The sequence below is a fragment of the Pyrus communis genome, chromosome 3, assembly GCF_963583255.1.
Source record: "Pyrus communis chromosome 3, drPyrComm1.1, whole genome shotgun sequence".
In the NCBI taxonomy this organism is placed as follows: Eukaryota; Viridiplantae; Streptophyta; class Magnoliopsida; order Rosales; family Rosaceae; genus Pyrus; species Pyrus communis.
This window is the reverse complement of record NC_084805.1, coordinates 17,431,937-17,444,597: the sequence shown is the minus strand read 5'-3', so window position 1 is coordinate 17,444,597 and position 12,661 is coordinate 17,431,937.

Below are 12,661 nucleotides of genomic sequence, written 5' to 3'. Positions count from 1 at the left end.
TTCAGGTATGTCTATATAAGGAATGATAGTGAACGTGTTACTGCTGAATGCTTCAATAAAGATGATGAGGGTTGTGTTTGGCGTGTGCATGCCATTTTGAATCGTCCTAGCAAGTTATTCTACATTAAAAGTCTGAATAATGTACATACATGTAAAGCTAGGTTTCGTGATCAAAACAGCATCAAGATGGGTTCCAAAATTGTGGCGTCGGTCCTTGTGGACGAGATTCGAACCAATCCAATTGTAAGACCAATCGATGTTGTTAGAGATTTCAAGAAAAACTATGGTATAGGTATTTCTTACTATAATGCTTGGTATGGTAAAGAGTTAGCAAAGATGAAGGTCCATGGTGATGATACACAGTCATATAGACAACTATTATGGTATGCAGAAGCAGTGCTAGCAACCAACCCAGGCTCCCATGTCCAGCTTGAATATAATGGTAGTTCATGTCGATTCGAGTGTTTATTCATTTCATATAATGCTAGTATTGAAGGGTTCAAATTCTGCAGACCTTTCTTGTGCCTTGATGGAACTTTTATAAAAAACAAGTACAAAGGTCATTTGTTGGTAGCCATTGGGAAAAATGGTAATCAAGGTATGATTTAGACATCTACTTATATTATAGGCTGCGTGAAAGCTAATAATTTTTTTTCCACATGATAGGTAGTTTAAAAGTTTATCCATACATGTTGACGAAATTTATCATTTTGTTAATTTTGCTCCATGTTAGGTAGTTTAATATAGGGTCTCAAACAGTAATATATGAGAAAGTATCGTTTTATAACTTTATACATGTTGTGTCCATCCCTTAATTGTTCTAGCATGATCTCGTTTGATAAGGGGTATCAAATACTATATGCTTCGCTATGTCCCAAATAGTATTATATGTTTAGTATGTATGTGGAAATAGTGCTTACAAACCTGAAAACTTGCAACGCCCCAACAAGTGCAGTAGGTGTGGTGATGCTACACGCCACAACCGGAAAACTTGCAACGCCCCTATTTGACATACATCTCCATTGCCATTTGGATTTTTTTTTTCAAATATTTGAACACATGTTTTTTTTTTTTTTTTTTTTTTTTTATCAATGTAATAAAATGATGCCTTCGACTTTTTAGTTTACTCATATTCTTCTTTTTTCCATTTTCTACTTACATGTCATATAACTTATGCAATCTGTGAAGACTATATTTATTATGCTATCATTACTAAACCTTCCAAATCAAACCTATATATAACAAGCAGCCATAAGATGTTAAATTTTATCCTACCTATCAATTTGGCTTACAATATAAACTACCTATACTTGTAGAATATGATTTTTACATTCACCATTAGTTGTACAGGTATATAGGTTTTTGGGATGGTTTTAACCTACCTAACATGTAGGAATATTACCGACAAACATTTTTTTATCAACAATTTGAAAGTACCTATCCTTATACAATTAGAAAGTACATTTACGAACTATGTCCAGATAATGACAAAATAACATTATATGAGATTACAAACAAATCTTATTGTGCAATCAATAAAGGGAAACATGAAGAATATCCCCTTTCAATTGAAATTGAAATTAAAAAACAGATACTACAAAGCATATCTCAGTTCACATAACACCCAAACTTATCTAGTAGACAATGAATTCGGATGGATTGGAGTCCCATAATTGTATTGAATTGAAACACTTAAATGAAACAAAAACTCAAATTTCGCATAACTTCGTTATCCTAATCTTCCTTTTCCCAGCTACCATCTCCCTCATTTATGAATCTACAAAGGACATGTGCTCTCATATTCTTCATCGCCTCTACCGAAAAGACACCTTCGACTAATTATCCATCAGCTTTTTGTTGTGCAATATACATCACAGCAACTCCACAGTCATAACTGTTTAACAAAAAAAAAAAAGGGTATGAACTTAAATATTACATTCTATCACCATGAAACCAACAAATAGGCATAATACAGATGAAATTAACACTTACATGTTAGGAAATTGTTGTGAGCATGATATGTTTGCTTTCAGTGGATACTCAATATTAGTTTGCCTCAACCACATGAAAAATTCTCTGTCATCATGGCTAAGCTTGTGCAACAACGTCTGTACCTTATCACCTTTCATGATATGTTTGCAAATAAAGTTCTCATTGAGCTTTCTTGAAATACTATCTTTCATATGCTTAAAGTAGTCAGAAATTTTCACATGCTACAAAAAAATTAATAAAATAAAAAAAGAACACATTACAAAGTTAGTGTGTGAAATAAAATCCGAAGGATAAGAGGTATACTACATAGTTATCGACTTACCAATTTTTTAGCCTCTTCGAAATAAGGATCCACATACATGTTCAACTTGGTTTGTAATGTGTTGTAATGTTCCCACCATCCACTTTGTTTGTTGAACACAAGCAAAGTATAATGCATTCCTTTGAAATGGTTAATCGGAAAGAAAACATAGTCGTTCTCCCGCACCTTTTTCAATAGAAGTTCAAGATAAATATATATTCTCACTGCAGAATTCGATTCATCCACAATATCCTACAAACCAACACGGATTAGAAGCACACTAGCCAAAAAGTAATATACCTGTACAACTAATTATGATGTAAAATTCATATTCTACAAGGGCAGGTAGAAGATTCTCTAGATTAATGCTAGAAGATCAGAATAAAAATGGATTACTGTGTTACAAGGGCAGGTAGTTTATATTTACCACAGATACTAACAAAAATGGATTAGAAAAAAATAATAAAAATCAACATTTTACAATTACACTACTCATCACTAAATAGCATTGGTTTTTCTAATTCCTTAGTTATGGACGGTATTAAACTAGCTAGAATGAAGGAAAATTAACTGCAATGTTTGAAGAACTAAAATTTACGCACCCACACAAATGTCGGCATAAACCCATATTTCAGCTGATCTTTTGGAATCCCAATTTGGTCGTCATTCAAAATTTCGAAAAAAGAATCAACTACCTACAGCAAGAACCAAAACATCTTATGAATCATTTGTAAACCTTTCATTCAAATATAATTGTATTCATTGCTATCTAAGTCAAATAATTATAAAAATTACAAATACCTGTCGACTAACACCTCCCTCATTCAAGAGTGCGAGGATATCATCACGGATCACTATATATATATATATATATATATATATATATATATATATATATATATATATATATATGGAGAGAGAGAGAGATGGAGAGAGAGAGAGAGATAGAGAGAGAGAGAGAGAGAGAGTTCAAACAGCATAATCAACAGCTTGATAACTAATATGTAGAAAAATGTAAATTAGAATAAGGATGAAAAATTATACACTACCTATCATCATTCAAATCCAGAAATTGTTTCAACTTCTCTGCATACGGTATTGGAAGACACTTGCCCACTCGTAGCCTACGCACAGCTATTGTCTTCACCGGTGCCCTTATTTTTGTGTTCCCATATTCATGCATTTGAATTGCTCGTGAACCAACACAATTTTTATCCATATGAACTACCATTTTTTTATTAACACAAGCATCATACTTGTAATCTGGCATCAACAAGGGCTTCCTTGGTTTTGATTTCACCCGCAAAATCATTGAGTTTTGTTTTGGAGATTTGTCTTTCACTATGTAATTTTCCTTACATTTTAGCTCCTCCTTCAGATTCTCGTTTTCAATAGTAAGTTTCATAATTTCTGAACGGTAGTCCTCCACCAAAAGACTCATCTCTTGTAATTTTCTCTCCAAGTCATTAAGGTTTGCCTTAGTATTTGAAGGCTCTCCCAAGTTGTTTTCCATAAATTTTGATGGCAGTATATCAAATGTTGGGAGAAATTCTTCATCTGACACTTTCTGAGGCTCCACATTTATCCCCCCACCATGTGAACGCAGTTGTATGATTTTCTTCTCTTTTTCAGGTGTTTTTGGACTGCCCCCACCTACCTGTACAACTTCCTGTAACATAAACACACCATGTTTAATTTTATTAAAGTACATAAGACTTTATTTACATAATCTGTTCAAAAAATAACATAACTCCAACATGGATTACAAGCACAATACCTGTTTCACAGGTATACCTATGATTTGATTGTTCTACAATACCTGTTCTACAGGTATACCTATAGAACACAATACCTGTTTTACAGGTAAACCAAATCGATGGGTAGGATAAACATACCTCCAACTCATGGATCTTCATAATTTCCATCTTTGCATACAATTCCGACAAATTCCACTTAACAACCTTAAGTGGATTATTTTCCCTTCCTCTGATTGGATTGATCAAATGAGTACGCTCACAAAACCAGAACTGCATCAGTAAGATATTAATATGTTAGTTCATTTGAACACAGATAGAATAAAATGAAATAAAATGTAGATTAACATACCAATAATCCAATTACACAACCAGTTACACTTTCGTAACGTTCTCCCATATCATCAATTGTGCCCAACAACCAATTCTTTACTGCTACAGCCCACGCATAATCCTTCATCTTGGTAATATCCTCAACGTACCCAACCATGTACAAACTAGTATTATTTCCACTCGTACTGAAAAACAGTGTCAAGCACAAATATAAAAAAACCAGTCGCACAAAATCACCCTCATGCACACTACCATGCAACTTAACCACTCTCAAAATCCTTTCTTCCAATATCTTCTTACTTATATCTTTCACGTCTGCAAGACATCTCTCATAAAAACCTGTAAACGCACCTTTTCTTTTCCTACTATTCAGGTTAATCTCTTCCCCTTCATCAGGCAACCCAAAAATCTCAGATATATCTTTGGCAGTTATTGTTGCAGTTATTCCACCAAAAACAAATGCTTTTTGTATTGGGTCGTAGCACTTCATTATGGACACAATATTCGCATCACATTTCTTGCAAACACCATCAATGATCAAATTCTCATGGTACGCTTGGAACAACCTCCCGAACGGTGTACGATTCATTAACTCAAGATGCGCATTTGTCACACTAAGTCTTATTTCTTCCATAACGCGATGAAACTTCAAAAGGTCAGACTTGTACTCCAGGCTTATCTTTTTTTTTCTCTCCATGCAAAACATCTTCGGCTACAAGTAATACAAAGTCTACTATAACATGATTATTCCAAAACCTAAATAACGCCCAAATGATAACATATCAAGCCAAACTACATATCATATTTATATAAGTAATGTTAAAAAGAAACTAATTTAACAATTTCAACTAATTATTCTAAAAGTAACTCCACAAAGTAAACGACGTATCAATTTAAACTACCCAGGTTAGTATTGAAGTTCCAATGACTAAAACACCAATTATTAAAGATGAACTGCAATACCTGTAATCTAGGTATCACAGGCCATTACTAATAATGTAATGGTAAACCCTCTTAACCCACCTAATTGATTTCAAACTAGTGCAAGCCTTCACTAACGTGTAAACACTGCCCACCAATTCATACCCGTCGTCAAACTCTAAATCTCGAACAATTGAAGTGAAAAAAAAAAAGAAAAAAAAGAAATTTAAAGCAAAGATAGGGTAGCATCTGTTATCAAATACTAGTATTGAAATCGAGGGAGTGTAATACCTGTTATCCAGATAACGAACACTGCAAAAACAAAGCCCAAATCACAAAAACCAAAATATTAGAAAAGCAAAACCATATGACCATGTATGAAACTGAAATCTTCCGAGAAGTTACAATACCTGTTCTACAGGTATACCTACAGATTTGAAAGTCTTTAAACTACCTAAATAGAAAGGAAAACTGATCCAATGCATACTTCAGGGGGAAAAAAATATGGTGAGATGTTGTAATTTTGTTGGTAAATTATGTGCATTTTAATTGCTGACATGGATGATTGTTGTACGTACTAGCCCCCACTTATGCTTATGTAATATAAGTGGATTCCATTCAAAACAGGCTTATAAAATTGGACCCATATCAAAAGACCCCTAATTAAATTTACCCCATTACCGTTTCCGTTTAGGCTGCAGGGTGGAAATAAAAAAGAAAAATGATGAAATATTTTTAAAGTGAGACTCTTTATAGATTTTTTATTACCTCATATTTTTTGCATAATATTTTATAATGTTGGCACGAGAATTGTACCAAAAACATAAGGCAGTGGAGAGTCTCACTTTTGAGAAAGTCTCCTTAACATTTCTCATAAAAAATAAAAATAAAAACTTGAAATTTAGACCAATACCTCTTCATGGGATGTATTTGGGAGTGAGAAACAACACCCCCCTCCCCCACGATTGATAAGAAAATAAATGGGCCGACGAGGGCCCTAGCTTGCAGTAGTTGCATGTGAAGAAAGAGATCCTCTGCGGGTGAGCGCATGGACAACACCCCTTCTACGAATGTGACTATAGCGTCGTTGGCATCCAATGACTGTCGTACCTCCTGGATATTGATTCAGTGCCATTTGGCCATCTACATCCTTTTTTTAAATCCAACGACTCAAATCCAACTTAATCAATTTTAATGATAATAAAAAGATTCAATGACTTAAATTTAAATCCAATGGTCAAAATAATATTATAAATTAACCCAAATCAGATCCAACACCAAAACTCTTCTAATATTCTAGAAATACACATCTAAATGTTCACTCATCCATAAAAATTCAATTTTCTCATATTTCACTACCAATTTTTTTCTTCAGAATTTGAACTTTTTTACAGCAAAATGTTCATAAAAGTAAAACAAGATAGATTATACAAAAACTAATTCCAAATTTCTTAGCCAAAAAAAAATTCAAAGAAATACAACAGTTTAACAAATTATAAAATTAGGGTGGTAATTGTAGGTTTTTAATAGTTGGAGTAAAAAAACTAACTAACTTCATTGTTATATTCCTAATCTACTCTTCCATAGCTTCAAATCCATATATAGTATGTAGAAAATGGTTAAGATTTGAACCCAAATCGGAGCTCGAAAAGTTTCCAGGCCAAAATCCCTAGAAACCCTCAACTGGGACCAGGTCGACCTGACTCGATAACCAAAATTCGGATCCAAACATGGATCTGCAAACTAACTCAAACTCAAATCCGACCCGAGTCCACCAAATTCGACATGGGTCCATTTCATTAACTTTAAATGTTGACCGTTAGTTGACTTTTGTTGACTTTTTTGAAATTTTATCGAAAACCCTCTTACACTATTTCTGTGACAGCCCGTCCCGGATTTTTCATACAATAGGGGTAAAATGACAGTTTTGCCCCTAGTGATTTTGTTTCGTTGTGTGGTTGTTTTGAGGGTTTTGGTTGGCTACTTTTGGACCACGCACACAGACCCACACTCATTCTGATCACCTTCCTTGTCCCGTATCTCTCTCTCCCTCTTCTTCATTATTTACGTACGGACAAGAATCAAAGTACTCGAAAACGTTACGGATTTAGGAAGAAAATTATACCCTTGTGTTCGTGAGGTCCATACGAGTTCAACCATACCCATTTCAGGTAAGGAAACCTTTATTTGCACGTCGAACCCGAGATGTTCAATTCGGGGTATTGTTCATGCACACTTAAAATCATGTGTTTTTGGGAATTTCAGGGTTGTAGGAAGCTTGGTGAGGTCCTTAGGAAGCTCGGGTGGTTCGTTTGAAGGTTTTGGACGTCGGGATCATGAGTTGCAGGTTTGGCCGGATTTTGTGAAGTTTTTCCGGCGAGATTCCGTTGGTTTTAGTGCTTGAAAGTGGTAAGTTTTGTTCTATTTGTTGTAAACTTCATTTTGGTACCAATTTCGTGGAATTTGGGTGCAAAACGAGTGAGAAATGAAGGTTTGAAGTTTTTCTAGTTTTCCGGCGACGGCGACGGCGCCGGAGGTTGGCCGGAGAAGACGACAGAATATTCCATCAGTTTGGATGGAATATTCCTAATGGCGTTAGGTTAACTTTAACGGAATCTGTTAGTTTAAACGGAATATTCTTGACGGCGTTAACTGACGCCGTCAGTGTGCCAGGCACGTGCCTGCGCGTGGGTGGCGCATGTGGCTGTGCCTTGGCCGGCGCGTGGGGGCGCGTGAGGTGTCGAAAAATTATTTTAAAAATATAGGGATGTTTATGAGGTTGAGTAGATCACGTTGGTGTATTTATACACCCCATTTGAGCATTGTATGAGAAGTTATTACCTAGTTTTGGTTATGTGCTTTAAAATTAACGTTTTTATAGTTGTTTCGCATATAGGTGAAAACCTATCCCGAGGACGAGCGCAGTCACTCAAGGCAAGGGGGTTACGACCCTTCTACATACCAGTGAGTGGGCTTTTGGTCTTCTGTATATATCTATATACTTGTGATTTTCCCAGAAATGAAATGAAACGTTTATATGTTTTAAATGCCATGCATTGCGTTTGCCTATTTAATTATGCATTAGTAGCTGCATATGTATGTTTGGTGCTGCGAACGCATAGGTAAGTGCCAGTTAAGTTATGGTTTATATTTGTGATTAGTGGTGATATGAGATGCATAAAGAGCTCATAACCTGCACCCCCGGTGTTAGTGCTCCCGCCCAAAGTAGGGTACAGTCCTTCACGTGATGTTCACCTCCCGCACCACACGCTCATCTTGGATCCAAGTTTGGTGCACAGTCCTGTTGTACAGACCACTGTAGGTGGTTCCGACTCGTAGGTGACCCGCGATTATTCGCCCGGTCTTCACGTGATCGTAATACTTGAGCGTACTTATTTACACCCAGTCCTATCATACAAACCACTATAGGTGGTTCCGACTCGTGTGCATGTATACAGACCACTATAGGTGGTTCTGACTCGTGTGCAGGTATAGTTAGTGAGTTGGAGATTTGAGCTCTAGATTCAGCTGTACAGGTCACGTTAGGTGACTCCGGCTAACAGATTACATTTCATTGATTGACATTACCTGAGTACTTACATTTTATGTAGAGGCATTCGACATGGCATATTTCTGTGCATGTTTTCTATATGTGTGTGTATTCTATTTTTCTGGAAAACTATACAGGTTTTACGGCAAGGGGTTAGAACTTTGTTAATGAAATGATTTTTGAAAAGCTTTGTTTTTGCCCACTCACATTTTCTGTTTTGCGCCCCTCCAGGTTCTAGTTTGGTTTGCTCTTTTGGTGGCTCTCGAGGAATTCTCGGCATATCTGACAGATTATCACCAGTGTTGGACCACATCTGGTTGTGTTTCGTTAGTGTTTGTTCCTCTGGACTGCACTAGGTCTTCTGTGCTCTGAATATTATTTTTCACACTTACGCTTGCACATGTATGTTAATTACCCTGTGTGTAGCTTGGTTTTTATTTGTTCGTACTTTTATTATTATTCTTAGCTTCCGCACTGTGCACATGGTTACGTCACTCTCACGTGACGACCAGCATGCCCTGATCTCGGTCGGGGTGTGTCAATTTCAATGCCACGAGTCCATTTTTGGCATCCATTTGATGAAATTCCAAAGTTTTAACGTAGTTGACCGCCTCAACGACTCGGCTGACTTTTTGGTTGATCGTTGACTTTTTAGAATCCGCCATCAGTTTTTTCCAAATTCAAACATTTTAATTGAGTTTTAATAATAGGCCTCAATATTATGCTTAGGTGCGATTACTATCGGAGGCTTTAACTTTCCTAGCTTGAACGGATGTGATCTCGCAATTAATTATGAGTGGGTTTTTTACTACATATTTATTTAGCTTCCACATATATATATATATATATAGTTAGTTAGTTAGTTAGTTAGTAAAGAATTCTCTACATTACATCTAGATTAGACTAACGCTTATAAGAATGAGTGGAACAACGGAATTTATGAAATTGTCTTATATCCTATGAGATGCATGGGTATTCGTACTATTATGGGATGTTTTAATCATAGTTGTGGCCATGAATAGTATTTTATTGACTAGGATTATTGAATTATTGTTGCATGATCATATTTGTGTTAACTACTCATCGTGCATGCTACAGTGGTGTTAGTACTCGCTCGGGCCAGGGCTAGTCTTCACCTGTATGTTCACATTGCACCGTATGCTCACTTTAGATCCATTGTAGGTGCCAATCTTGTCCTAGATTGCTATAGGCAATTAGGACTCGTATGTGATGCGCATTGCGCTAGTATTCATGTGATTGTAATACTATAGCGTAAATCATTATTACACCCAGTCCTGTTTATATCAAAATATCTCTGCATGAGCTCGTGTGTTAGCATATGTCTATGAGCACTAGATATTATATGTTTATTATGCGAGATACTGGATACTATATGTTTTATATGTTTTATATGGTGAATTATTGCATTTTGGAGATATTACTGTTTATGGTAAGTTCTATACTATACGAAGTATGTTATTTTTGGAAACTATACTTGTTTTGTGGCGAAGGGTTATTACGTTTTAGGCCCACTCACCTTATTTTTTGGCCCTCCACGATTTAGTGGCAGAGTTTTTGTGCCGACAAGGATTCCTGGCAAATGTTGCTTTAGGAGATTACCTTCGATGGTATAATTCTTATACTACTTTTACTGTACTTTACTTATGCTCTGACACCATGTGTGAATTGGGTTCAATCCTGCTCACATGCGCACTCTTGCATTTAGTTCGCTTTTAGGTTCAAATTTATTCACATTTTCCACATCACCACACTTTATGGCTTCGTCACCTTCCTGGTGTCGGTCAGCATAACTCGATTCAGAGTCCAGGTGGATATTCCAGATCAGGGTGTGTCATTCATATGTAAAGATGAATAGTTAAACATACATGGTAAGGTTGGAGATAACCATAAATGGCCAAAGGCATAGAATATTTGTTATGGGGGACAGATCTATGGCATCATTTTTTTTTTATACAACTTTTGATAAACATTTTGTGGGGCTCACTTCGTAATGTATTTCAATGAGCCGAACTATCCATCTTTCAGGCATTCAAAGATCATGTCTACCAAAAATCACCAAAATCTGGAACTATATCCATTGGGTTTAGGGTTTCTTTGTAGAACTGTATTCGTCCATTTTCGTCACTACTAATAATGTCTTATTGATTTTGCTAAAACTATGTGAAGAACAATCTTACCCTATTATTGAGCATTAAGTAATTATTATATTTCAAAAATACTATTTGAATTTTTTAATTTCATAATTATGGGTTATGAAATTCATAAATGCGAGAGTTAAATCTCCTAAATAATGCAACATTTAAATGTTGGACTTCAATAAAAATGTTTGAATAAATAAAATTTCAATCGAACAATTGGGTTGAACAAAGACCGCAACGAAAATGACCATATTTTAAATTTTGTATGTGTTGTATAATATTTTAGCCTCACTACTATTTAGCCAATGGACAATGTAAAAAGGTTCCTCACCCTCGTTTAAAGGACCTTTCTCCCTTAAAGCGTGTTTACTAATCGGGATGGGAAGGGAGAGAAACAGAATTGCATTCCTCCTGAAGCATTCCGTCGTTTACTAGCAATTGGGGAATCATATTTTATGTGGGGTCCACCTAATTCAGGAGTTCAACTCCGGATTTCCTCAGAATTAGATTACCTCTATAGAGGTGATAACTTTGGCAACATAGATTCTTAGGCCAAAGCCCTCTATTCATTGTGGGCGCGTGATGCGTTTGGCCTTAATCGTTGCAGGTGCATTTTCGTAAAGGAAGAGACAGTAGAAATTTGCATCCACAAATTGGTGCTATCATGGCAGGAAATTCAGAAACTACAACCAATGAGACATCCTACGTGGAATGACATAGACCAACTAATGAAGATAGCGACGTGGCTCCATGTCGTCGCTCATTGAGGCTTACCATGGCAAAGACTGCACCACTGCCACCACGAGGTACCGTGGCCTTGCCAACAGCGGCTGCCGCCGCTGTAATGGCCCACATGGCAGCCTCCACTCATTGTGAGGAAGCCCTAAAGTAGGAGGCCTGAGACGCAAGTAGCTAGCAGTCGTAGGCCCATGAAGCTGCTCACTCTCGACAGCAGCCCTGACGCCTACCTCTTTCACTTGGGCGCGAACTGCCCAAACCGAGGTAACCCAAGTTGCGCCAACTGTGGCGCAAGCTGCAACCCAATGCGAGCCTAGTAAACCTCTAGCTCGAGACTAAATAGGACAAACCGAGGCAACCCAGCGCCCATGCGCCCGACCTACTCCTGTAGCCTTCTAGACGGTCAATCATGGTCTCAGACTAGTTCAACGTACCCAAATCCAGATTTCGAGGCCAACGGTCGAACCAAGGGTATTTTCGCCCCACCTTATTGTAGATCTGACCCATCCTGGCTCAACTAAAAATTGTTTAACTTTAAAGTTAAGTAATAAAAAACATTTGGTAAAAATATAAGGGTTCGTTTGGTATCTAACTTAAGAACGAAACTCAAAATTTTGATTTTTTCTAAAAACACATGTGTTGTTTTAAAATATTAAATTCAAATCCTTGTTTGGTATGCAACTTCTCTAAACTGATCCCAAATAGAAACAACTTAAGTTGAAGAGTTTGACGAAGCTCTTTTCCTATAGTAAATCCCAATCTTCTTATAGGGGTTTCGGGCTCGAACAAAAAAACCACTACAACTATTAACCTTACATGACTACCGCCCCTACCACCAATCGCCACCACGACCATCACCATCGCCGCCGCCCTCACTGCCACCATTACCAACACTACCGCAACCACCACCACC